Consider the following 27988-nt stretch of genomic DNA (forward strand, 5'->3'; position numbering starts at 1 on the left):
TTCCTACTCTGAAATTTCCCATTCACATGCAGTGCTCTTGTCACTGTGGCGTATACATTTATGGACTGTCTGCCTGCTCTGCTAAATGAGTTCAGTGAGAACTGGGGCCTTGCCTGTTTTATGCTGTTTAGATGCCCAGAGTTGAATATGTCCCTGAATGAATGAATGAATGAATGAAATGCTGATTAACTCAAGAGATCTTGAAAAAATTGTAAACTAGTCAATCCAGGTTTTGGAGGAGAGAGCTGGGGTAATGAAAGGCATAGAAAAGAGGCCATCAGTCACATCTGTGGTCAGACTCTGATGACAATTACCCACCATTTAGCCCACTGTCCAGACAGATCCCTAGCCAAGAAACTCTTTTAAGGAGGAAATAATGATCAAGAAACTCCCATATCACTGAAAGCAGTAGGGAGTGGGGAGTATGCTTTATCAGGTCCCAAATAATCATCTACCTTCCTTTTGGTCTGTTACAAATTGCTCATCGTGGCTGTGACTTTCTGATAACAAGGGATCCTTCCCTAATTACTATATGCTCTATTTCAGGTTCAGCAGAAAAGAAAATTAAAAAGCTCCATTTCACTCCAGGTTCAAATGAGTCGATCTTTCAATCAATCAAGTATTAATTAAGCTATGCTAGGAAATACAGCAGAGGAAAAAGACCTTCTCTCTACTCAAAGATGATGTGTGGGAAAGAATTAGAGAATAATTTAAGGACAATGAAAAGAGTTTAAAAGGGTTTTCATCTGGGCTTTCTTTGACTTTCTGTTATGGATGGCCTAAAATCTCTAGCCACTTTATTCTCCTTTACTCTTTCTCCCTCTCTCTTCCTTTCCTTTCTCTCTTCCCTTCCCTAATTACATTGTCTCCCAAGGCTGCATGTCATGGACTCTGACAATAATTAGTCGTTTTCAGTCACTCTTAGGAATAAACACTAAAAATCGTGTCTCTCTGATACTCTGAAAATTCCAACAGTGCTAGATGTGATTGAATACAATATCCCCAGCCTGTTAGCAAGTTACAAACTTCCTCGTATTTATGTCCCTAGCTCATCAAGGAAACTTGGGTTTTCTTCTCAACCAAAAAACAACGCAGTCAGGACTTTTGCCTCCTTCACTAACACCGGCTTGGAGTCTGGGCAACATCCACTTAAGCGCTTTGAGTTTAGTGTTCTCTTCTGTAAACACAGATATTAGCTATTAGCACATTTCTCAGAAGGCGAGGTGTTTTTTCCACTGTACTACATTGTTTTATTCCTTATACCCCCCAGAGTGCCTGGCAGACAGTGGGCTGGAAGTATTTGTTGAATGGATGGATGAATGAATGAGTGAGTGAATGACCGATATGTATAAAGATAATGTGTGTAAAGCATGTTGCCTAAGTACACTTCACACAGTGGGTGCCTTAAAATTGCCTTGAAAACCATATAGCGCTCTATTTATTATACTACTCATTGTGTGAAAGGTAAAAACAGCCCTTCATTACAGAATTCATAGAGTTTTTGCAGAGTTTGTTCACTTTTACTGTGAACTGGTTTAAGAAGTTAATCAGCCGATCCTAGGAATCAAGGCAGACTCATTTGCCTTTCCCCTGCTCTCTCATTAATTTTATTTCCATTCATTCTCAGCTGCCGCCCCTCTTTCAGCCCTCCTGATATCCAGGATCTAGTTTCTTAGGGCTACCTTGTCTTGTCCATCGCTATCAACTTTCTCCTCTTCATTTCAGCTAGAATGCTCACTTGTTTTCCTTTGACTATCCTCTTTTAACAGAGACCTCAGAGGCCAAAGCCTCAAAAACAGAGGGTTGGCATAATGTCTTATCACCTTTCACAGGAACAGGGAATGATCTGTTGAATCCAAAAGCCACCAGTGGTTGTGCTCTTACTAAGTGCCCAACTCTGTGTGTGTAATCAAGGCTCAACAGACATGACCTCATTCAAGAATGCAGGAGGTGAGTCTTTTAAATCCCCATTATACAGATAAGGAAACTGAGGCTATCAGAGACTAAGTAATTTCCCCAAGGCCATGGAGCTACTTTTCACTGTGTTCATAGGCTTCTTGAGGCAATAACACGGAAGTGGTTTGCAATACCCTTCTCCAGTGGAGCACGTTTTGTCAGGCCCTGACTAACAGGGACATGCCCTCCAACCGCTCCACGGCAGCCAGACGACATGTAGTCATGTATGGATGTGACAGCTGGACCATAAAGAAGGTTGATCGCCGAAGAATTGATGCTTTTGAACTGTGGTGCTGGAGTAGACTCTTGAGAGTCCCTTGGACTTCAAGGAGATCAAACCAGTCGACCCTAAAGGTAATCAACCCTGAATAGTCATTGGAAGCACTGATGCTGAAGCTGGGGTTCCAGTACTTTGGCCCCCTGATGGGAAGAGCTCACTGGAAAAGACCCTGATGCTGGGGAAAACTGAGGGTGAGAGGGACAGGGGCAACAGAGGATGAGATGGTTGGATAGCATCACAGACTCAATGGACATGAGTTTGAGCAAACTCCAGGAGACGGTGAAGGACAAGGAAGTCTGGTGTACAGTTTGATCTCTTTTCCTGTGAACGGACAAAACTTGTAGTTCATGGGGTCACAAAGAGCTGGACATGACCGAGCAACTGAACAACAATAATGGAGCTACTGAAGTGCAGAAGACCCTGCTGTAAATGTTATGCTCTAGAACTGCCATTCTCTGGATGACTTCAGTCTCTGGACCCTCTGTTCTAGGATGAAGGGGTATTCACCAGTCATTCACCTGTCAAGCATTTGAAAGCCTGGCATGTGTGCCACACTCTGTGGACACACCCTTGATGAACTAAGACACCTCCTGTGACCCTAAGGGGCTCACATTTTAATAGGACCAGAAATATAAGAGAAGTGTAACATGTCACACGTGACAGTGGCTGCTGGGGACCTAAAGGCATAAAACTCCTTAGAGTGCTCACTGACAGCCCAGGAGCTATAACCAACCCTTAGACACTTCTATTTCATTTTATTTTTTCCCCCTCTGATTTCATATACAATTCTCATTCTTTAGTGAGTCCTAAAATTGGGCTACACTAACCTCCCATATCCGCTGGAGCATTAGAAGGACTGATGTTCCCCTAAACTGGACCCCAGTCCCCACCCTGCCGGCTTCACCCAGTCCTGACACCTACCTGGTCCCTGGAGGCATATTAGACCACACACTCCCTCCAGAACAGGGACTACACTGCCTGTTCTTCGTGCTATCATCTGTGTAGCCGGAAGCCAGGCAGGGGGCTTGCAAAAGAGATGACAAAAGGCAAGCCTTACTTTCCAGCTGTCAACCTCCAATTTGATGGATTGATCTTGGTTTCTGGCTAATTAAACAAATGATAAGGATGAGGGATGTTTGCAAGAGGAATGAATACATATCCAAATGTCCCAAGCAGAACATAAAAGGTTGGCAGAGGGGTGCGGTGGAAAGAATATTAAGAGGAATCAGTTCTAGTTCTGGGTTCACTTATCCTCCAAGCTTCTGACGTTGGGCAAATCAGTTAAGCTTTCTGAGCCCCTTTTCCATTTGAGAACTGCAGCTATTAGCCATCTCAGATATCTGTCAAGACTTGTGAACAATAGACAAGGTACGTCAAAGAACACTGCAAAAACTGCAGTCTAAATGCAAGGTAGGGGCATGTTAGAGGATTGTATTCAAAAGCTGAATTACAGCTAAAATTGGAACCCTGACTTCCCTTCCTGATGCAGCCCTCCACCCTAAATCTCCTCCCAAAACCCCCTCACCCTCCCTCCATCCTCACCCCCTCTCCATCCTCACCCCAGGTCCTTTATGAATCATAGTCATTAAGGGCCACGTTTCCAATTTGGAGAATTTATGGGCACACACTCTGACACCACTCAGGCTTGTGTTTGCCGTCTGTATATATCCAATCTGACCACATCCTGGTATTAGTGCTAATAAAACCTGTAGCCATGGTTACAGTGACATACCTGGGTTATACTGTTCTTATTTTCACTCTTCCAAACTATTGGGCAAAAAATTTTGGAGCCAATTTTGGTGGGTGTGGTAAAGTGCCGAAGTACAGTTTTATTTTTGGAAAGTGTGAGCTGAGGCTTTGAGGTCATCTTGGATTTAGAAGCGGTTGGGGAGGGGCAGTGTGTTCTCTGGTCCCCAAATAAAGGGGACACAGTCTGTGCCTGACTCCAGTAACAAGTTTAACATCATATCTGCTTAGAGGGAAGGTATGTTTTTAGAAAAAGCAAGAAGACAGCCAAGCACTTGTGTGATTCAGGGTCTCCCACAGGTGGTAATTAAAAAATAGACTCTGAATTTAAAGTTGCATCACTCCCTTTAATATTAGAGAACTCAGAGTTTGGCAAACTTTGCAGCAATAGCTGAATGACGGACTTATTTATTTTCCTCAGTGGTGGCGGGGGAGAGGTTTATAAGCTGGAATAGTCGAAAACTAATGGGGTGGCAAAAATATACAATTATGCAACTCAGAAGCAATACAGATACAATTTTATTTCCTTTCCATTTTCTCCCTTCATTTAATGTTAACAAAAGTTCAGGGCAATTAAAAGCTGAACGCTACCTTACTGTAATATTAAGGCTTAAAATGTAAAGGCCAAGTCATAGAGGGAGTGAGCAGAAGTATTCTCATTCCAGTCATAACTCAGCCCTGTGGAATGCGGTGTGGAAACAGTTCAGGTTCATCAGACTTTGGGCCGCAGAGGGTGGGTAGGGCGGAGGAGTCGATGTTACTGGTGGATGAATCTTCACTTCCTGTCTGTACGCATTTACATCTGTACCCCCAACATCGAGTGTGGATATAGATGTATTTTAACGGTTTTGATAAATAACTGTTGGTGAATGTACAAGATATATACGAATGTGCTAAGACATTGATGGAGCACCCAGCCAGGCAAGTAACACCCCCTGTTTTGCCTCAATACCCTCTTTCTTTGATATAGGTGACATTTTCTCAGTCTTATCAAATGCTGTTTTAGGTGTTTCTGTGCAAATAGATTGCTACCCCTAAGTCCTGTTCTAGAGGAATTCTGGAACTGCCACTGGCTTTGCTTTATCCCTGATACCCTCAGTGTGCCTGCCTTTGCCCCCCCAGCCCATATTAATATCTTTTCTTCTCCACCCTTGAAATGACCCATGGAGGCTGCAGGCTTTGCCCATGAGTGATTTGGGAGTACGGATGGAAGAAATTGCTTAAGCTGGGGATTGTGAGGGTAGGGGAGTTCCTCACAGATACTAAAGAGTACACATAAACACACACACACTCTTCCCTCAGCCCTACCCCATCCTCCCTATCCACCACTTCTGCTCCATCCTTGCCTGGAGACCTCAAAGTATTACGGAAGACACTCTGGAAAGCATATGGGGCCAATGGGAGGTGGGGGAGATGGTGGGAGAGGCCAGGGAACTCTGACCTTCTCTCCCAGCAGGTTCTACACCAGCCTTAAGCTTTATCTTTCCTTAGCAGTCCTATGTATGTATGTATATTTTATCAGCCCAACCCTCAAAGTATCAGTATCTTGAAGAAATAAGACATCGGGTGGGAACATTTTGATAGGGCAAAACGGTCAGGACGTGTAGTCCTTCTCCTGCTGGCTGGAAGGCAGGAGAGGGTCCCAGAGATAGGAGTTGGCTTGGAGCAGCCAGAGAAGGGCCTGGGAGTGCCCTTGAAGTGAGTGCTCTGCTCTGCTCCTCTGTGGACAGTCTATGAGGCTCTAGACCCCTAGGCCTGGCTTTGAATAATATATGGTTTTATTTGTTTATACTCTTGTAGATTTTCATACAAGCTGAATTCTTGGCTAAAAGATAGCTTGGAAACATAGGGGAAGTTCATGGTGGTATGAGAAGCCAGTTTAAACTCTTACCTGTGACTTAATGTGTGTCCTCAGGAAGCTCATTCAGTCGCTTGGGGCCTCGATTTCTTTTTCTCCCAAATGGGGGAAATCTGGGAAGAGACACAAGAAAGTGATGGCATGGTCCACCTCTGCAGAAGGGCACTGGGCACGGGGCTGGGGGGAGGCAGGCTGCTGGCACAGTTCTGAAGGCCTGACTGTACGCAGGCACTTTCCAAAGTCAACCACCGCCTGGAAGTGGGCACTTGCCTGGGTCCTTGTGTCAGAGCAGCAGGGCAAATGAATGTGCACCTAGGCTGTTCTTAAGAGTCACGACTGGTGTTACTCCAGGCTGATGTAGGGACAGGGCAGCAGCCGTCACCCCTCAGTTCTGCCAGGTAGTCACAGTGGCCTGAAGTTCTTGGAGAACTGGCTGCCATGCTGGGAGGTCTTCCTGCCTCCAACCCCGAATGGATGCATGGGTGGACCCCACCCCGACCCCACCCCAACCAGTGAGGCTCCTCTTTCCCCTCGAGGTGCCAGTGCTGCGGTGCTAGGTAGCGTGGATCCTCCGTGTGCCCAAATGACCCCAGATTTCCAAGGGCTGGTCAAGCATGTCCACCCTGCCGGGCAGGTTCTGATAAACACATTCCATCCTTTGCAAGAGGCAAGAGTCGGTGGGGCCAGGCTGCTTGGTGTGAGCAGGAGCAGAAACTGCAGGGGTGGCTGCCCTCTGACTGCCTGCCGGGGGCGGGGGTGGGGGTGGGGAGGTTTGTATAGAACATTCGAGAGCCTCCCTAAAGTTGTTTACTGGGTCACTAAAATAAAAATAATTCTGCAAACATCCTGTTCTTTATCTATGAGGAGGCTAATAGTACTAATAGTGATGATTTGCATCAGTGAAATATGCCATTCCAATTATTTTTCTGGTAGTTGCATATGGGTTTCATTCCAAGAAATGTTAGTTAAGTATCTGCTGTGTGATCAGCATGGTGCTGAGGGGGAAAAGAGAAGTGTATGATCTGGTTCACAGCCTAGGATTTCTTTTTTTTTTAACTTTTAATTTTGTATTGGGGTATAGCCAATTAACAGTTGTGATAGTTTCGGGTGAATAGCACAGCGACTCAGACATACATACACATGCATCTATTCTCTCCCAAACTCCCGTCCCATCCCTGCTGCCACATAACAATGAGCAAAGTTAGGAGAATTTCTTAATGAAACTTAGAACATGGTAAGTTGTGCCAGGAGACAGTGCAGGTCCCTGAATCCCAAGCCTTAGGTTCCCCATCTCTCAGACGGGAAGATAATAACTCCACTGACCCCACTCACCATCCAGTGTTGTTGTGCAAGTCAAGTTATATATACATGAGAGTCTTGATAAACTGATAATGTTTAATTTTCAAAAATAATACAAGCAATTAAAGTCTAAGATAAATATCAGAAAGTGCCAAAATGCATGCACAGTTAGAAGGGAGAGTGATGGTTGTTGGCTTAGGTTTTAAGGAAGAGGCAGCCTGGAGGAGATGGAGGTTGTGTAGGGCCCCTGTACTGGGTGTAATCACATTGAGGATTGGACATTCGAGTGAGAGAAGGGAAGCTAGGCTGAGCTGGATGGGATGGGAAAGCAAGAGCTGGGGTACTGAGGCCAGCACGTGCAGAGTTTGGGACTGGGAAGGCAGTGAAGAAACCTCTTGAGAAAGGTGGGTGAGATTTCAGGGGGCTTGGAAGGCTCAGCAGAGGTTTGGTGTAACAGGAAAGCCCTGAATGTTGGTGAGCAGGAGAGACGTAGCAATGTCAATGTTTCATTCTCTCACCTGATCCCTCCGGTAATTCAAAGTATGCCTTGGCCACAGCAGGATTAAGGGCCACCCTGGGCTCATGGGCAGTCTGCCCTAACCAGCCAGGCTTGGTAATCACAAATATTACAATTAAAAAAATAACTTTTATTAATAGCGTACTTTCTCCCTTAGACAATATCCGATTATGAACTGAAATGAAATATCACCAAACCAATCAGAAAGAAACTGTGATTTATTTCCTGATCCCTTGGGAAGGGAGGCAGAGGGGAGAGGGGAAAAACCGTGGTTCAATCACTTCTCCAGTCTTAAAACTGATGCCTGAGTGGGTTTGAATTTATTTATGACTGGGGAAAGTCCTAGCATAGACCCTGCACTTATAACTCATTTTAATTTTTTAACAACTTCTCTTCTGCAAACATTTCTTCATTAAATCCACTGTAATGTGAGAAGGGATGGGATTTCTTGCCCTATTTCACAGATGAATAAACTAAAGAACAGAAATGGGTGTTCAAAATCGGTTTAAAATTGCAAAGCTGGTCAGTGGCCAAGGGCAGATCAGGCTCTGGTTTTTCCATTTCCCAGCATGATACTCTCCTTACTGTATTAACTCCCAAAAAGCTACAGGAGAGGAACCCACAATGGCAACCAGTCACTCTTCCAGTTTATAAAACCTTCCATTTCTCAGACTCCCTGAGATATGTGGGCCTTCCTGCTTTGGGGCCTCATGAAAGTGTCTTTATCTCAAATCCCCCCAACTCTCCCCCAATCCCACCTCAACCAGTACTCCCCAGTCTCCGGGTCCCTATGTGTTTAGTCTCAGCTGAAACAGCAGCCCCTTAGGAAACCTCCCACGACCTCATTAGAGCCCCTGTCCTGTACCCTGTCACTGTCCCTGTACTGTCACCACAGCCCACAACCCACTTTAGAGTCACTGTTTATTTAATCACCTAACAAGATGTGAAACTTGTTTCCTTTCTAGACAGAATGTATTCTCACCTGTTCTGTTCTTGGAAAAATATTTGATGGGACATGTTCTTGGAAAATATTTGCACCTGTTTTGTTCTTGGAAAATATTTGTTGAATTAGAGAATGACCATATTTCTAGATGAGGAAACTGAAGTTCACTGAAATTCAATGAGTTGCCCAAGGTCTCACAGCCAATCGTGGCAGACATGGCAGTTCTTCTGCCCCTAAATATCTAGGGCTCATTCGCTGGTTTCTGGGTTTGCACCCAGCATTGTGGCCACACAGAAGATACTCAGGAAAAGAAAAAAAAAAATCTACCGATTGGAATTTCAGTATTTGGGGTTTGGAGAATTCATTCAACCTGGGCTCAGATGCCAGATAGCCGGGGGCATTCCAGACTGCAGGCACACTCTGCAGGCCTTTTTTGGTGACTGGCTACTTTTGGATCTCCAGTGAGGCTGTCAGTGCCAGAAAGCAGAAATGACAGCAGTGAGACCTGACTTCCAAAGATCGCTGGCCTCAAATGGATATGGGCCTTTGCCTCACAGGATGCCATATTGAATATTATAAATCGCATGAGAGTGAGGCTATTGCCATGCTTTTGGAAAGCCCCAGTTGGCTGTGTTCCTGACACATTTTGCTGTCAGGAATTGCTAACATTGCATTTGGTAATTCTCAGACGCCAAGTCAACGGAGTAGCGAAAGTGTGTGTTACATTCAGCGTCTCAGTGCCTCACTGGTATTACTGCAAAAAGTTCTCCCTGTTTTTTTCCCTCAGAAAGAGGAACTCCTTTGGCAGGCTTTTTACTTCCTTCCCTGAGCCTGGGTAGTCGACACAATTGAGTCCAACGAGGCCAGGGAACTGCCCTTTCCCCTCTCTATGGCCCACGGTTCAATACAGTTCACATCCGTTGAGAACCTACTGTGCGCACAAGGAGCTTCTTTTTTCTAAGGCTCTCCCAGCTAATCTGCCTAACAAGATGTGAAACTTGCTGCCAACCTCCTGGGTAAGGGATTCCAAACTAAAGACACAGAGTGTGAATCAAGGAATTTATTTTTTGCCTGGGAAATGGATGAGCACAGGGGAACAGTGAAGCATGACTAGTTAAATGTCCCAAGGGAAACGCAAGCACATGGTTATGGGAGCAGCACGAAGGAAGCTGTTCATTCCAATGAGGGAATCTAGGCAAGGCTTCGAGGAGGGTAGGATTTGAAACGGCACCTGCCGGGAGAATGGGATGATTAAATGCAGTGAGGATGAGAATGAAGGGATTCCAGGCTGTTCAAGAAAGCACAGCTGGCTCAAAGAAAGAAGCCAATCAAGGTGGCCCAGGCATCGGGCCCAGATCTGGAGAGTTTGAATCTGCCACTGTTACCATGGCAACAAACAGCTCACTCTCCCAGCCAGCTGCTCTAATCCATGGCATTCCAGGCAACAGCTTGGCCCAAGGTGAGGGTTCCTAAAGCTGTGGCCTGAGGAGAAGAGATGCTACTGGGAGACTTGCTCTCCCTCTTCACCTCCTTCCTTATTCTGACTTGAATGTCCAAGGACAGAGCAGGGGTAACAAGATGATGCACTGGGCCAAGGACCTGCCCAGGGGTTGTTTTTCATGTTTAACCATGAAAGCAGATTATTGCGTGAGAAAATCTGAGTGGCTAGTCAGTTTTCTGCCTCCTTCCCTCTCAACTCCAAACATGCTTTATTTCTTTGTATATTCTTAAATGTGTAGATAATCCCAAATTCCAATCTGGGGCCATGAGGGTAACCAAAGTCAGTTCCAGCTGGCCTAAGATCAAAGAGATTGCTCCAAATGGCAACCCATTCCAGTATTCTTGCTGGGAAATCCCATGGACAGAGGAGCCTGGCAGGCTACAGCCCATGGAGTCGAAGAGTCAGACACAACTGAGCAGTTAAACAACAACAACAACTCTTTCATACACACACACACACACACACACACACACTCACTCACTCAGTTAGCCTACCCATGTAACAGTACTATTAACATTTAGCCCAAGGTTGGTGGAAACCAAATGAGTTTTTTGTGTAAGAAGGGCAACCTGAGATCATAGGCTGCAAGCTGGAAGCCTGTGAGGTAGATGTGGTCAGTGAAGAGAGGTCGGTTGAGACACAACTTCCAGCGAGTCCTGTAGGGATTCCCACACTACCTGTGTTACTCTCTCAGGTGGACCAGCTTGGGTCAAAGGCTGTTTGCCCTCCTCCATTCACTAGCTGTCTGACCTAGGAAAGTCCCTCTACCCCTCTGTCCCTCAGATATAAAAGAATAGTCAGAATAGACCCTCTGCCATTGAATTGTTATGGAAATCAGATGAGTTGAATCATCTTTGTCATGTGGCTAAAGCAGCGCCTGGCCCACATTCCATAAATGTTAGTTTTATCTGTCAGGCCCCGTGGGTGTTGAGCTTGTGACCCCTGCTGTAATCCAGCAGTGGGGAGTTCAAGGATGCAGAAGGGACCACAGTGATTGATGACTCCCGTGTGTAGTATGGCAAGATGCCTTTGGGTGTCCTGGGCACAGCCCATGAGGAATGCTTTGGCCTATAAAACTAGAGCAAACTCTGACCTATGTGTACTGAACAGCCCTCAGCAGACAGGGCAAGAAAAAGAAGAATTTAGTGACCTGGGGACTTTTTCTGGAATCACAGTTACATAGAGATCATCACAGTTGAACATTTCTGTCCCTCTCCTACCTACCTCCCTGACAATGAATGTAAGATACTGTGGATACTTACGTAGTCTTCCTATTGTATACTTGTGGTACAGATGCTGTTCATATCCACTTTTCCACTTGATGTAGACTATTTGAGAGGTTTTTCCTCTAGGAATCCCCCATGCCTAGTTCAGTGTTGGTACATGGTAGATGCTCAATAAATGCTTGTCGATTGGTTAGTGAACCAACTGAACGGTTATGGGTTTGGGAGAGCTGAGAGTGTCTGTGTGAGGCTGTATGTTACCTCCTCCAGGTCAGGGTGCCCACAGTCATCCCTGGGAACCTGAACCCTCATATCTCCATGAGCTTTGGAGTGGCCTCAGCAGGGCCAGGTCAAGGTGCTATAACACGGTAGGGCTGCAGCAGTGGAGGGACCAGGTCTGGGGCCTGTGCAGAACAAGAAGACCTTGCTTTCACAGTTGGGGAGGAACCCAGAGTAGCAGCTTATGACTTAGGTAAGTTGAGCCTGTGAAGAACAAGAAGACCTTAGCTAAGTTGAGCCTGAAGAGCCAGCCAAGCAGGGGTGAAGCAGATGTTGGGGATGCTGCGAGTGGCACAGTCCAGAGCCTGGGTGGTGGGCAAGGAAACGGTGGCACCTGCAAGCAGAGATTCCAGGACAGGCTCTAATTCCCAGGGTTGGGGGAGGCTGTTTCTTCCACCTCTAGATGAGGGGGCATGACTGCGGCTGGGCTGGGCTGGGCTGGGCAACTTCCTAGGAATAGGCAGAGGGTCCCTGCAGGTGGGACCTGTGCCTGGTTTTGGTTTTTAAATTCCCCCACAGCCTCCAGGAAAGTGTTTGACACACACAAAGACTTTAAAGAAATGTGTATGAGAAAAAAATGAAGCCAGAGGGATTTCCTGGTGGTCCAGTGGTTAAGAAATCTTCCTGCCAGTGCAGAGGACACAGGATCGATCCCTAGTCTGGGAAGATCTGGTCTGGGGCAACTAAGCCCATGCATCACAACTACTGAGCCCGTGCTCTAGAGCCTGTGAGCTGCAACTACTGAAGCCTGTGCACCTGGAGCCCAGGCTCCACAACGAAAGAAGCCACAGCAATGAGAAGTCTGCGCACTTCTCTTCTTCTCTTCTTCAATGAATTGCCTCTTCTCACCACAACAAGAGAAAGCCCATATACCAAAGAGGACCCAGCGTGGCCCAGCGTAAATAAATAAATAAAATGCAACCAGAGCCAGGCTGGGACAGCTTCTGCCTTCTAAAGCAAGGCCAGCAGGGCTCCCAAGAGTTTTTACAACTCTCCTTTTGTAAGAGAGGGGCTGAATGTGAACCAGGGAAGGTAGGTGAGGGCCGAATCTCACTGAAAACCCCTGGGAAAGAGGAGCAGGGATTACCCACCGGGGAGAGTAGAGATCTTTCCACCAGGCTGTTGCTGCTTGTCCCTGTAGGCCGAGGTGAACTGCCTCAGATATGAGATAGCCATGAGTTTGGAAGTCTTGATGCAATAACTCAACCCTGAGATGAAGGGGAGAACTTAGAGTTTCAGAAAGTGGTTTAGCAGTTCATTCCGTGTCTGTTCCAGGATCCCAGGCACCTCTACAGACTCCTCACCTGGGCACGGGGAGATGTCTTCACAGCCTTGCCCCTCTCCCCACCCTGCTCCCCACCTTCTCTTGTCTCCTGATGTTTTCAGACTGAGAGAACAAAGAAAGCTGTTCTAGACCTCTCCTTATCTCCTTTCCCTCGTACCTGGGCCACAGCTGCTTATTTCTTTATTTATTTTTGGCTGGGTCTTCGCTGCTGCTCAGCCTGTTCCCTAGTTGTGGCGAGTGGGGTCTACACTGTGGTTGTGGTGTGTGGACTTCTTGTGGTGGCTTCTCGTGTCGTGGAGCACAGGCTCAGAAGTTGTGGTGCACAGGTTTAGTTGCTCTGCAGAATGTGGAATCTTTCCATACTGGGGGTGGAACCCATGTCTTCTGCATGGGCAGGTGGATTCTTTACCACTGAGCCACCAGGGAAGCCCCCACAGCTGTTTCAAGAAAGCAAATGAGTGGAGTCTCAGGCATTGCAGTCCTGCAGCAGCATGACAGGGCCTGGAAGTTCCATCTGCAGAAGCACATATGTTTATTAACCTGTGTGTAATGAGCAGCTACTGTGTGCCAGACACTGGGCACAAGGAATGATGAACTGGTGGTGCCAAAGGAGGATGGGGGAGGGTCCAGCCTCACCAAGTGGCACAAAAGCTCATTTACTTATAAATGAAATAATAACAGGAACTTAGATTTTGTCTCCTCTGGTAAGTCTGTCACCTAAGAGCTGGGCTAAGTGTATTTCCTCCCTATTGTCACACCTGTCATAGCACTGGTCACACTGTATTATAACCTCGTCTTTATCCATCTGCCAAAGCGGACCATAACAGAACAGCTTCTGATTCATCACTGGTGGCAGTTGCAGTTTCTTTGTAGGAGAGGCTTATCAATAACACTCTGGAGCCAGAGGAAGAGAACTTAACTCTTGGTAGAGGCCTCAGTTTTCCTCCTATGTCAAATAGGTATTATAGTTGGACTATGAGGATTAAGTGAGAGCAAGGATGTGACTTTCTTAATGCAATGCCTGGCACATAAACAGTCCTCCAGAAATGCTGCTGGTGTTACCTTTTGCTTACTACTTAACCGCGCCAAGAAGGATTTGTAGTTTACCCAAATATTTTCTTTTTTTATAATTTATTTACTTTTTGACTGTGCTGGGCTTTTGTTGCTGCACGCAGGCTTTCTCTAGTTGCAGAGAGTGGGGGCTATCCTCTAGCTGTGGTACACAGGCTTCTCATCGCAGCGGTTTCTCTTGTTGCAGAGCACAGGTTCTAGGCGCACAGGCTTCAGTAGCTGTGGCGTGTGGGCTCAGTAGCGGCAGCTCATGGGCTCTAGAGCATGGGTTCAGTAGTCGTGGTGCACAGGCTTAGTTGCTCTGCGGCACGTGGAATCTTCCTGGACTCGGAATCGAACCTATGTCTCCTGCATTGGCAGGTGGATTCTTAATCACTGCACCACCAGGGAAGTCCCCCAAATATTTTCTATCTCAAGCATCCAAATAACTCTGCATCTCTAGGACAACAAGAAGCAGAGTTTAATATCTTTCCTTAAAGCATAAGATCAAAGACAACAAACAAGGGACCAGGTGTGGGAAAGCATGCCACTTCATATGCCTCTTATCCTCAAGAAAGGAAGTGAATTTACATCTGCTGATTAAAATGTTAGAGAAAACAGTTTGATGGTTCCTCAAAAAGTTACACATAGAGTTACCCAATGATCTAAAAATTCTACTCCTAGGTATCTACCCAGAACAATTGAAAATAGGTACTCAAACAAATCCTTGTACTTACATGTTCATAACAGCACTATTCACAATAGCCAAAAGATAGAAACAACCCAAGCGTTTATCAACAGATGAACAGTTAAACAAATTATAGTAAATACACAGAATGAATAATTATTCAGCCACAAAGAGCACGAAGCACCAGGAAAGGCTAAAACGTGAATGAACCTTGAAAACATTAAGCTAAATGAAAGAAGCCAGACACAAAAGGGCATACATTTATAGGAACTATCAGAACAGATAAATCCATAAATGCAGATTGCCAGGAGCTGGGAAGAGGGAGCAATAAGGGGTAACTGCTTAATGGGTCTGGGGTTTATTTTGCAATGACAAAAATATTTTGGAACTAGAGGTGGTGATGCTATTAATACAACATTGTGAATGTACTATGGGCTTCCCTTGTGGCTCAGATGGTAAAGAATCCTCCAGCAATGCAAGAGACCCAGGTTCAATCCCTGGGTCAGGAAGATCCCCTGGAGAAGGAAATGGCTACCCATTCTAGTATTCTTGCCAGGAAAATTCCATGGACAGAGGAGCCTGCTGGGCTACAGTCCATGGAATCACAAGAGTCAGACATGACTGAGCAACTAAAACTTTCAATCAATCCCTTTTGTGAATGTACTAAATGCCACTGAATTGTTCACATTAAAATGATTTTCTGTAATGTGAATTTCACTTCCATAAAAAAATGGGAGGAGATAATACAAAATTTCTTGAAAGCTGATAGATGATAAATCGAAAACAATGGTATAGTTTCTATTATTAAGGTTTAAGAAGTATAACATTGTTGATTTGATTATCTTTTTGGTGTGTATGTATTCATTCCCTCCAGTACCAAATACCGAATGACCACATACCTCAGTGGTTGAAGTATTCCTTCTTGAAAGAATAATTTATTTTTTTAAAACATCTGAAGACTTATTCCTGGAAAATGTCAGTCAGGAGCATCAGACCTTCTTCCCCATGTGTCACATGCCCTGTGACTGTGTCCCTTCCTCTTGTCCCAGAGAAGGTGGGGGAAATGCAGTATTTCTACCTGAACATGAGATATTCTTTCCACACCCTGCTGTGGAAACCTGTGCCATCTATCCACTGAAGACACAGTAAAAATCAGCTCTTTCCTCAGAGGGGTCAATAATATTTCCCTGCAAAACTGCACAAACACAGTAGTTGGACAGCAGCGAGTGTCCTAAGGCATCCGGCACATCATTGCTTTTCTCTTGAGTCAGAGAAGGCGTTGGGCCAAACATCCTGCAGGGAAGTCTCTGAGTTTCTCTTCTGGAAACCAGGAGCACTCTGAGCAAGCAGGTCATGTCTGGGTGGTACGCTGTGCCTGTGCGTTCCCCTCTCCCTGGGAAGTCTCATTATGGGATAGGGTGGGTCACTCACGTAATGAGTCTGGAGGTTTTCATCTAGGCCATGGCTGTCACTGCTCTGGCAACTGCCGCTTGGCAGACTGTGGGCCTTGGGCAGGAGGGGATGTTTCAGGTTAGGACTGGAAGGTGGAGTGAGGGAGGTGAAGGTGGGAGCCATCAGTCAAGAATCAGAAAGGAGCCTGACAGATGAGGTGCATCTGCAGGGCTGGCCCTGACAGTGGTGTGTTCTCTTCCAGCCCCACTGCTTCTCCCTAGCAGAACATAAACAACCATGATATGCTTGATGTGCTGGTAGAGCAGCCTGGTGGGGGTGGGGGGAGGGAGCAGCGGCTGTCACTTTTGTATGCCTCAAGGTCTTAGCACCACGATTCAACCAATAGCTATGGAGAGCCTAGTGTGCACACTGCAGATCTGTGAGAGCAAGAAAAGTTGGGTGGACATGTGTTTAATCCCTGTCCCTGATCACTGGGAAAGTCACTGTGACCCCAGCTCCTGGGGGATTTTGGGCCAGTGTGCCTGAGAGGCTCCCTGGAGCCCTGGACTGCTATGGAGCCTTTACAGCAGAGGGGCTTTTGAAAGCTGGTGCTTTGTCTCTTTGATGAATCTGCAGAGGGACTTAGGATCAGAAATTTTGAAAGGACACAGCCCCAGGATCTCAGAGGCTCCTGGCTCATGTGCAGCTTTCCTCTTATTTAAGGTGGCCACAGTCACATCTCATTTAGGTTAAGACCCAGCATGTGCACTGCATGCCATTCTGCTCCCATGACACTAAAGCTAATTGAATGTCCCAGTTTCCCCTGCCTAATTCTCTGCTCTAAACCCTTGCCTCCACACCCATCTCTAAACCTATGTACCCCCAACTTTTGACAATAGAAGACTAAAAGTATTAATATTATTATGTCCAACTATCCTTATTGCTGAGGGCTTCCCTGGTGGCTCAGCTGGTAAAAAATCTGCCTGCAATGCAGGAGACCTGAGTTCAATCTCTGGGTTGGGAAGGTTCCCTGGAGAAGGGAAAGGCTCCCCACTCCAGTATTCTGGCCCGGAGAATTCCATGAACTGTATAGTCCATGGGGTCACAAAGAACTGGACACAACTGAGCGATTTTACATCCTTATTGCTATTATATTTTTCCCCTCTCTCCTGCCAATTGTCTTTTCTAACTTGCCTGGAAAACTAAACAAAGTTGTAGATGGGCTTTCCTTAAGCTTATCCAGCTTGAAATCAGGCTTGTATTTAAGAAGAATAAAAGTCTACTGAAAAACATCCCCAGAGGAATGAGTTATAGACAGTTGAGAGCAAGGCTTGCTCTTTGTTAAAAAGAGAAAGACAGTTGAGAGTCTGCAATGACTTACAAATCTTCAGTTCTGATCAAGAAACATGGCTGTGATTAGGTTTCCTTTCATTTTTTAGCAACAAATTCCATGGAGCAGTTTGCTTACAAGCGTGGGAGGAAGCCTCTTCCCAGGGCTGGGATTCGGGTCGGTCGCTACCACAGTCCCTTGGGAGTTACCCTCAGAAAGGAATCCTGTGTTTGGGTGGAGTTTGTTTGGGAGCTCAGCTACCCTTGCCTGGTCTCCCACTCACGTCCCCAGGTTGTGCTCTGCTCAGATGGCTCGGGCTGATGCTGGGGACATGTCGGAAACCTGAGCTGCTCGGTATCCCTGGGGACTGTCTATCCAAAACTGTGCTGCAGATTTTCCTTCCACTGTTTTGTCTCTTCTGTGCCTGTGATGAGTCTCATGAGTTCCTGTGATTCACTTACAGCCTTTCCACTGAACAGTGAGTTGACTATCATTTTGACGTGTAATGATGACCCAAAAATGGTCTGGTCTGGAAATAGTCTTCATGACAAGTTTCATGAAACACTAATAAATAGGTTTAATAATTCAAAAAGACATATGTACCCCAATGTTTATTGTAGCACTATATACAATAGCCAGGACATGGAAGCAACCTAGATATGCATCAACAGAGGAAGGGATAATGAAGTTGTGGTACATATATACAATGGAATATTACTCAGCCATAAAAAGGAGTGAATGTGAGTCAGTTGAATTGAGGTGGATGAACTTAGAGTCTGTTATACAGAGTGAAGTAAGTCAGAAAGAGAAAAACAAATATCGTCTATTAAGGCATAAATATGGAATCTAGAAAAATGGTACTGATGAACCTATTTGCAGGGCAGGAACCGAGATGCAGACACAGAGACTTGTGGACACAGTGGGGGAGGAGAGGGTGGGATGCACTGAGAGTAACACGGACATATATACACTCCCATGTGTAAAACAGATACAGGAAACTGCTATGTAACACAGGGAGCTCAACCTGGGACCTAGAGGGATGGGACGGCGGTGGGTGGGACAGAGGCTTAAGAAGGAGGGGATAGATACTTTTGGCTGATTCGCATTGTTGTATGGCAGAAACCAACACAACATCGCAAAGCAGTTATCCTCTAATTAAAAAAAAAAAAGATTAAGAAAAAAACAAAAAACCCAAACAAACCAGATTTTAGTTCGTTAAGGCACCCAGTACTGTATCCCTTCTTGAGGGAATCTCTGGGAATTCTTAAGAACAGTTTGAGGCTTGACACTGATGAAACAGAAGGCTGGGGTGTGGTAGAGAGACTGCTGTAAAGGAGGAGTGTGTGTGTATGTATACTAGGTCGCTTCAGTTGTGTCCAACTCTGTGAGACCCAGGCAAGAATACTGGAGTGGGGTGCCATGCTCTCCTCCAGGGGATCTTCCTGACCCAGGGATTGAACTTGAATCTCTTATGTCTAACCTGCATTGGTAGGTGGCTTCTTTACCACTAGCACCACCTGAGAAGCCCCTTAAAGGAGGGGCTGCTCCTGGTTATCCCCAGGGTTACTCCCAGGGGCCACTGGGGGGAGGATGCAGCCTTTAAGTACAATCTTTCCACTTCTTCCCTCTGCCAACCTGAGTGCCTGCCTGTGCCCCCGTGTGTGAGGCACAGAGGCCCAGGTGATAGAAACCCCAGAGAATGTTCACTGTGCGAGGACTTGGATGCTGGTTCCCCCATTAGCCAGCTGTTGACCCCAGCACACACTTCCCTCTCTTGAACTTTAGTTTGCTCATCTGTGAAGTGAGGGGGAGGGGCTGGCTCATCTCTAAAGTGTTTTTCCATTTGAAGTCTCTGAGTCTATGGTTACTTCCTTTTCTTCATTCAACAACCAGCCCCTATAAGAAGTCTGTTTATTTGAAAGTTCTAATGTTGGCATAAAACTTGAGCTTCACTAGGTTGGAATATGTCAGGCTTCTCTGGCTGGGAGACAGAAAAACCACAGAGACATCTAAGCCATTGAAAATGCTCGGATTCAGGGCTACTGCTGGTTCAACTAGCACACTGATGAGGATTACAGAAAAAAAAAGTGTCCCTTTTGGGTGGCCTCAGCTGCAAATGGGGTTGGTCTGTGCCTTAGTAAGTGGAATCCTGGCTGCTTTAGCCCTATGAGCTTCCAGGAGCTCTTGGTCAGTGTACAACCTGCATTCGCTTTAGGAGACCATTCACTTCTTTGGTCTTTGATCACGTTAGGTAAGGAGTAAAAAGAGAAGCAGATACCCATCACTGCTCTGATGGAAGGAGACTTCTATAATTATGGCCTTCAAATATTGGGCCTATGATACTGCCCAAATCCTACACCTACACAGCCCATCTGATTTGATGACTTCAAGGGGAAAGATTAGTAATAATAATAAAAGCCCCTTACATTTTTATAGAACCGACAATTTATATAGCACATTAAATGTACTTTCTTTTTCAATTTGATTCTGATCCTAACTATTGCCCTGGTGAGACATAATTATCCCCAATTTAAATGTAAAGGAAATGAAGCTGAGATATTCAAAGACTTGTGCAAGGGCAGCTAATAAGTGGTCAAGGCAAGAATTGAACTCATGTCTGTTCAGTTCCAAGTTCAAGGTGTTTTTTCCTTCTGTACCAGCTCACATAAAATCCTGATCTGGGCATTGGCAGCCAGACCTAAAGGACCACTCTACAGAGGTTTAGAATTCATCTGAGAAAGTTGTCCTTCTTGTTTTAATGAAGGTAGGACTCTCCCACACAAGTGCCATGCCTTGACTTGGGGTATGAGTTCTGGGGAGATGGCCTGCAGATCTTACAATTCAACTAAAGTATTCAGTTCTCATGTCGGGGAGTGATTCCTGGGGATTGCTTGTTGGTTAAATGCATCCTCACCACCTGTGTGTTGTTAACCCAGGGTTCTCACCAACATTTTAGGTATCATCCTGCAAGATAGCTGGGGGAAACCATGGTCGTCTCATGGGAGTCATATGGAAGTCAGTGTGTGATATGAAAATAAGATCTGTAGGCCATTACTGACCAATTCAAGACCCTTCAGGGTCAAGCGATCTCACTGAGTGTAATACAGTCCTGTTTATTTTCCTTCAACACTGCTTTTCTGCACAGCATCTGAGATAGTCGCATCAGAGCAACCTCTACGTCTCCTTGGGTTCCAGACCTGTGTACCCACTGCCTCCCATATATCTACACCCAGGCATCTCCTGAGTACATCCAACTTAAACATGTCTGAAGTGTTCAATGTTTTCTCCCAAACTCTGCTTCCCAAGTCCACTCCTCCTCCAGTTCACGTGGTTTCCATTACAAGCATCACAATGCACCTTCCCATCCCCAGCTCAACACCTTATAATCCTCCGTTCCATTCATTCCTCCTTAGCCACATTCACTTGGTCTCCAGGTACCTCTGACTCTACTTCCTAAACCACCAAAAGTCCATGCCCCTTTTCTCAGTTCCCTCTGCCATTCTCTTAGCTGAGGTCCTCCTTATTTCTGTTCCTTATCTCTCCAACCCGGCTTCCATCCGGCCATTAGTTCTCTCTCCAAACACAGATCTGACCATACTCTTTCCCTGTTTAAAAAACGAATTCCCACTGCCACAGGAAAGAGCTCATCATTCCTTGCATAGTAGTGTAATCTGCATTACCTGCAGCTCCCCCAACCTACCACTGAGTTTGCAGATGCTCTTTCCTTTGTCTGGAATACCCTTTTCCTGGGAATGCCTAATCATTTTCAACACCTGCTCATCCATCACTTCTGCAGGTGACCCCTGGGGGAGTTATTCACTCCCCCTTTGCATTGTTTCAGTAATCCATAGCTATGGCTATGATGATAGATACTATTCTTTTTATTTAAACTTTATTGTTTATTATTTTTGGCTGCCCCGGCTCTTTGTTGCTGTGTGAGGGCTTTCCTAGTTACAGCAAGTGGGGGGTACTGTCTAGCTGCAGTGTGCCAGCTTCTTGCTGTAGTGGTTTCTCTTGTTGGGACTCTTGCGCCCTAGAGCACAGGCTCAGTGGTTGTGGCACATAGGCTTAGCTGCCCCATTGCATATGGAATCTTCCCAGACCAGAGATCAAACCCGTGTTCCCTGCATTGTCAGGCGGATTCTTATCCACTGTACCACCGGGGGTAACTATATTTTGTTTCTCTGTCTCATTTACCAGATTTCATGTTCTCAGACGGAGAAGGCAATGGCAACCCACTCCAGAACTCTTGCCTGGAAAATCCCATGGACGGAGGAGCCTGGTGGGCTGCAGTCCATGGGGTCGCTAAGAGTCGGATATGACTGAGCGTCTTCACTTTCACTTTTCACTTTCGTGCATTGGAGAAGGAAATGGCAACCCACTCCAGTGTTCTTGCCTGGAGAATCCCAGGGACGGGGGAGCCTGGTGGGTTGCCGTCTATGGGGTCACGGAGTCAGGCACGACTGAAGCGATTTAGCAGCAGCAGCAGCATGTCCTCAGATGCAAAGACTGTACCATTATCTTAGGCCCTGGCATATGGCCTACACGCAGTGAGCACAGTAACTCTGAATGAATGGATGGGATGGGTGTACATCTCTCTTTGATGAAATCAGTAACTCAGCTTGTTGCGTGTTCATTATTCTCTTGGGGTTAGTATTCAGGGGAGAGGGTGGAAAACATCCTTTCTCTACTCCACAGGTTTATTGTTGTTTAGTCTCTAAGTCATGTCCAACTCTTTTTTGACCCCATGGACTGTAGCCTGCCAGGCTCCTCTGTCCATGGGATTTCCCAGGTGAGAATACTGGGGGTGGGTTGCCATTTCCTTCTCCAGGGGATCTTTCTGACCCAGGTATTGAACCCATGTCTCCTGCATTGGCAAGTGCATTCTTTACCACTGATCCACCAGGGAGGGGCTTCCCAAGTGGTGCTAGTGGTAAAGAACCCACCTGCTAATGCAGGAGGCATGATAGATGCAAGTTCAATCCCTGGGTCAGGAAGATCCCCTGCAGTAGGAAATGGCAACCCACTCCAGGAGCCTGGTGGGCTACAGTCCATGGGGTTGCAAAGAGTCAAATACTACTGAAGCGACTTAGCACACACACACACACACATGCATGAGCCACCAGGGAAGCCCATTCCATGGGTTAAATATTAACAAAGTTTGAAGGCTGGAGAAACATTTGGTTTTCAATGCATTTCTTTCCTAAAATTATATCTGGACTGGGGATGGGGAGCCAGAACCTCAGATAAAATGAAAGACTTGATCAGATTTTTCAGTTTATCTGCCTCCCCAGCCCAGCACTGGGCAACAGGTAGACACATCAGACCAGGAGGTTGATGGTGACATCTTTGCTGAATTCTGTAGGTGGAACTTGGAAACCATTAGAACCGAGGTTAGGAACAGCCTAGCATCAGTGCTGTCTTCAAATCCTGCTCCATATAAATCAAGGCTCTTCCCTTACCCAGCAGGACTTCAGAATGAGGGTCCCTTCAGATTACCTTCAGGTTCTTACGCATTTGAGCTGAGTGAATAAAATGCAACAGCTTTGGGAGAAAAGTGCTTCTCAGATGCTTAAGGGTACCACCCTTCCTCATTCAACAGAATTATTGCAGCAAGTGGACTGCCAGTGTTCTCTGAGAAATTAAAGCTGTGCTTGTCTGCTTCAGTTTCCCTTTCGGTTGGGCAAGACTGGTGTTCCCACAAGTTAATGTCTATAGTTTATTTAACTCTATTACATAATGTATTCCTGTGAAGTTCTTCAAAACACTAGGGAACCAGGTCTCATTGTGTCCTCATTCAAGGGTGGGGAGGGGAGTAGAACCGGGACCCTTGAGAGAGGCAGAGAAGTTAGGTAGCAGTCTGGGTCACAGCAAATCCCCTGAGGCTCAGGAAATAGCAGAAAGGCTCCCATTCCAGCCCTGGCTCCAGGCCGTATTTTCCTTGTGGCCAGTTTCTTAGACCCCTTGAAAATTCGGCTTCGCCTAGAACAATTTAGAAACCTGTGAGCCAGGGATGCTTTTTGGAGGGTCTCAGGTCTTGACTTCTTCTGTGGCAAACTGAATATCCCTCTGTCCCTTTCAAGCCGCTTCTGCTGGCAGCTGTTGTCAACTAGTCTGAGAACTCCACCCCAGACGCGGCTAGGAACCCATGTGGACTCAGCCCAGAAGCAGATGTAAGACTGCTGAGAATCCTTGCAAAGCGGGCGTGGGGGAACCCTGGAAGTGAGGGGCAAGAAGCTGTTTGGAAACGATCTTCAAATTTCACTCATCTCTGGGGTTGGACATCCTTCTAGAGGCAAGGAGTAGGAAGTCCCCTTGCCAACGGAAGGCAACTTAAAAAGTATTTAAACACACACACACAGAGACAACCACCACACAAACTCTTGAGACTCACCTTTGAGTCCCACCAGAGGGCTTCTTGCAGGCGCGGTCGCCCGGGGATCCGCCGGGTGCCGCCCCAGCGAAGGCGGCCGAGGTCCCGGGTGTCTCCTCGGAAGCCCCTGCCGGTCCCGCGCGGTCCTGGCCCGGAGGGGAAGGTCAGCGGGGGCCGCCCTGCGCCGCGCGTACCTGCCGCCGGTGGCGAGAAAGGCGCCCTCTGTGTCCCCTGCCCTCCCGTGGGCGGACGCTTCGCATTTTTGAGGTTTCACTCCACTCCGTCGTCCTGTCCCTGATGTCAGAGTCTCGACTTCCTGAATCAGACTCGCTACCCCTCGCGCGTCTTGGGCTCGGCCCACACCCTCCACCCCGGGCCCGGGCCCGCGGAGGACTGGTGCCCTTGGACTTGGGCGCACACGGGCCCGGACGTGCCCTCCTGCCAGGGCTTCCCGCCGGCTACCCCCGTCCCCGCCCCGCCCTTACGTGTCGGTGCCCCGGCCGTCCCGGAACACGCCTCCTGCGGGACACAGCCGCTCCCCTGCCTGCCTGCGGAACCAACCAGTCCCTCAGTGGCTTTCAGGGACGGAACAAAGTTCCCAGAGACCTGAGACCTATTTGGGAGGGAAAGTGGGCTTAAGTGAAAACAGCCCAGCCCTTCCTAATGGAGCAGCCTTCTTGGAGAGAGGGTGGGAGGTGCAGGAGAGGGAGCCCATGGGGCACACTGGGTGAAGGTTCTAGTGCCTTCACTGGACGGAGTCCAGTGACCACACGGCCCCTGGTCAGCGCTGTGTTTGGTGGGGTACACGCAACACCTTGGAGAAGGCTTTGCACGGCCGTAAGAAACAGTGTGTGTTCCAGCAGGAGCTGTCAGAAGCAGAGATGGAGGGGAAATGCCTTCACAGAGGTCTCAGAGTTGCTTCCCCTCTCCTCCTCAGTATTGCCCTGCATCCACTCTTTATTTGGATCTAGTGGGTCAGGTGTCCAGCCCCTGGGAAGCTAGGAAATGAGAGAGCTGCCCACCATGTGGGAAGGACTCCAGACCCAAAGTTTCTGATGACTCAGGGCAGGGAGCTCAGTGTTTCCAGGTGCTGTGTGTGTGAGAAGCCTGGCCCTGGAGTGTCCAAGGGTCCTTCCATGTCATGGACCTGAGATGCTGCCCTCTTGACTCTTTCTGCCAGCTGCCCAGGGGCCAGGTGCTGAGCCGTGTCTCGCCCTCCACCTCCTGTGCTTGAGTGCTGGTGTCCTTTGGCCTCTGCGGTGGGTGTTAAAAATGACTAGTGCTGCCAGCTGTTTCCACGGAGGAATGAGAGATTTGTTTCTGTCAGCGCCGGAGAAACCAAATGGCTCTGAGTTGAAAGACCAAAGAGAAAACCCAGCACTCCCATCAGAACTGCCAAGGATCATTAAGGAAAGAGAGAGAAAGAAAAGTTTTCCTCCAGTGGAAGGAAATTAGATAAGACCTCCTTGCCAGAAACTTGGGTGGAGAAAACTCAGTCTGGATTTGAACAAGAAGAGGGGGAAGGTGGGTTCCAGGTGGGCTAACAGGTGGTCAGGTAGGGCCAGCAGAGATTGGACGATTGGGCTGGAGAGATTGCTTAGAAGGGTCAGGATGAAGAGCTTCTCTTAGCAGATGTGCTAACCAAGGTGGGAAACACTCACTCTGTAACCTCACTGAGTTACAGCTGTCTACCTATGTATTAATAGAACTGATTCCTCTGACACTCTTGAGCTGAAAGCCAGAGTCTAACAGAGCCCTGAGCAAGGGATGGGGATGGGGCAGGGGTGGAATGAGGCCTTGAGTGCTGGCCTGAGGATTTGGGAATGGAGGTTTCCTTTCATGCTAAGGACATGGCAGTGTGCCAGGAGTTTGGCACATAACGTATCACTCAGCCTTTCGCAACATAGTTGTGAGATGTAGTATCATCCTCATTTTACAGATGAGAATCTGAGGTTCAAAGTAGCTCAGTAACTTCTGCACAGTCAGATAACTCATAAGTGGTGGAACCCAGATTAGAGTCTGTTCCCAGTCCCTCCAGCTATCCTTTTCCTACTATATCATCAAGTAGAGGAGGAAAGCCCCTTCTGTGAAGGAATCCCACATGTGAGCAAAGGTCACATTCAGGCCTGGAATGAAGTCTATTGAGGAGGGAGTACAGAAGATGCTTTCCTGGAAAGCTGGAGCAATGTTACACATTTGTTCTGGCCTACATGACCATTTTTAGGGTTGCTTTTAGAGGAGAGGACAGAAAGCAACTAAAGAAGAGAAAGTGAGGCAATTGACTTGAGCCTAGGGCTTTATGGTCATGGCTATCAATGGTGGAAAGAAAATCCCAGGCCTAACCATAAGGTGCACTTCTCAGGTGGCGCTAGTGGTAAAAGAACCCACCTGCCAGGGCAGGAGACATAAGAGACGTGGGTTCGAGCCCTGTGTCAGGAAGATCCCCTGGAGGAGGGCATGGCAACCAACTCCAGTGTTCTTGCCTGGAGAATCCCATGAACAGAGGAGTCTGGTGGGCATAGAGTCAGACACGACTGAAGCCACTTACACAAATCCGTAAGTTGTATCTCTGTAATGTCTCAATAAGTGAGACTGCTTTCTCTGCCGTCTCTTCTGTGGCAGAGAAAGCAGTGGGCAAAAAGGCAGATTTGCTCACGGTATTTTGCAAGTCTTCCAAGTCTGTGGAGGGACTGGCATTATGAGGAAGATGCAATTATGGTAGAAGTGAAGGAGTGGGCGACTGACCAGGATGTTCTCACTCTGGGTGGATGACGCAGTCCTTACAAAACAGCAGGTTAGAGCACTACCTACTGCTTTATTCGCTTAGCAGTGAAATCCCAGGTCTGAGACCTCATAGATGGCCACAAGCCACCACGGTGCTGTTACATTTTTCTTAATCCTCATTATTTTTCATGTTTTTAGTAAAGATATTTGAGAGTGGTCAAGAGGTTCAGTTCAGTTCAGTTCAGTCGCTCAGTCGTGTCCGACTCTTTGTGACCCGATGAATTGCAGCATGCCAGGCCTCCCTGTCCATCACCAACTCCCAGAGTTCACCCAGACTCACGTCCATCGAGTCAGTGATGCCATCCAGCCATCTCATCCTCTGGCATCCTCTTCTCCTCCTGCCCCCAATCCCTTCCAGCATCAGAGTCTTTTCCAATGAGTCAACTCTTCGCATGAGGTGGCCAAAGTACTGGAGTTTCAGCTTCAGCATCATTCCTTCCAAAGAAATCCCAGGGCTGATCTCCTTCAGAATGGACTGGTTGGATCTCCTTGCAGTCCAAGGGACTCTCAAGAGTCTTCTCCAACACCACAGTTCAAAAGCATCAATTCTTTGGCGCTCAGCCTTCTTCACAGTCTAACTCTCACATCCATACATGACTACTGGAAAAACCATAGCCTTGACTAGATGAACGTTTGTTGGCAAAGTAATGTCTCTGCTTTTGAAAATGCTATCTAGGTTGGTTATAACTTTCCTTCCAAGGAGTAAGTGTCTTTTAATTTCATGGCTGCAGTCACCATCTGCAGTGATTTTGGAGCCCCCCAAAATAAAGTCTGACACTGTTTCCACTGGTTCCCCATCTATTTCCCATGAAGTGAGGGGACCGGATGCCATGATCTTAGTTTTCTGAATGTTGAGCTTTAAGCCAACTTTTTCACTCTCCACTTTCACTTTCATCAAGAGGCTTTTTAGTTTCTCTTCACTTTCTGCCATAAGGGTGCTGTCATCTGCATATCTGAGGTTATTGATATTTCTCCCAGCAACCTTGATTCCAGCTTGTGTTTCTTCCAGTCCAGCATTTCTCATGATGTACTCTGCGTATAAGTTAAATAAGCAGGGTGACAATATACAGCCTTGACGTACTCCTTTTCCTATTTGGAACCAGTATGTTGTTCCATGTCCAGTTCTAACTGTTGCTTCCTGACCTGCATACAAATTTCTCAAGAGGCAGGTCAGGTGGTCTGGTATTCCCATCTCTTTCAGAATTTTCCACAGTTTATTGACTCCAAATGGAGTGGAACAGAGCCTTCAGTCAGTTCAGTTCAGTCGCTCAGTTGTGTCCAACTCTTTGAGACCCCATGAACTGCAGCATGCTGGGCCTCCCTCTATATCACCAACTCCCGGAGGTCACTCAAACTCACGTCCATCAAGTCGGTGATGCCATCCAGCCATCTCATCCTCTGTCGTCCCTTTCTCCTCCTGCCCCCAATCCCTCCCAGCATCAGAGTCTTTTCCAATGAGTCAACTCTTCGCATGAGGTGGCCAA

At 47.0% G+C, this 27988-nt stretch overlaps 1 protein-coding gene across 2 annotated transcripts in view; it reads right to left on the reverse strand.

The window, feature by feature from the left end:
• Nucleotides 1-24189, reverse strand: part of KIAA0040 (KIAA0040 ortholog) — a 39856-nt gene extending 15667 nt beyond the window's left edge. For both annotated transcript variants that reach the window (XM_061383273.1, XM_061383274.1), the window contains exons 1-2: nt 23742-24189; nt 5874-5953 (exon numbers count right to left, since the gene is read on the reverse strand). The gene's annotated coding sequence lies outside the window, so the exon portion shown is untranslated. The remainder of the gene's footprint in view (nt 1-5873; nt 5954-23741) is intronic.
• Between the last annotated feature and the right edge of the window lie 3799 nt (nt 24190-27988).

Source organism: Bos javanicus, chromosome 16, assembly GCF_032452875.1.
Source record: "Bos javanicus breed banteng chromosome 16, ARS-OSU_banteng_1.0, whole genome shotgun sequence".
Classification (NCBI taxonomy): Eukaryota; Metazoa; Chordata; class Mammalia; order Artiodactyla; family Bovidae; genus Bos; species Bos javanicus.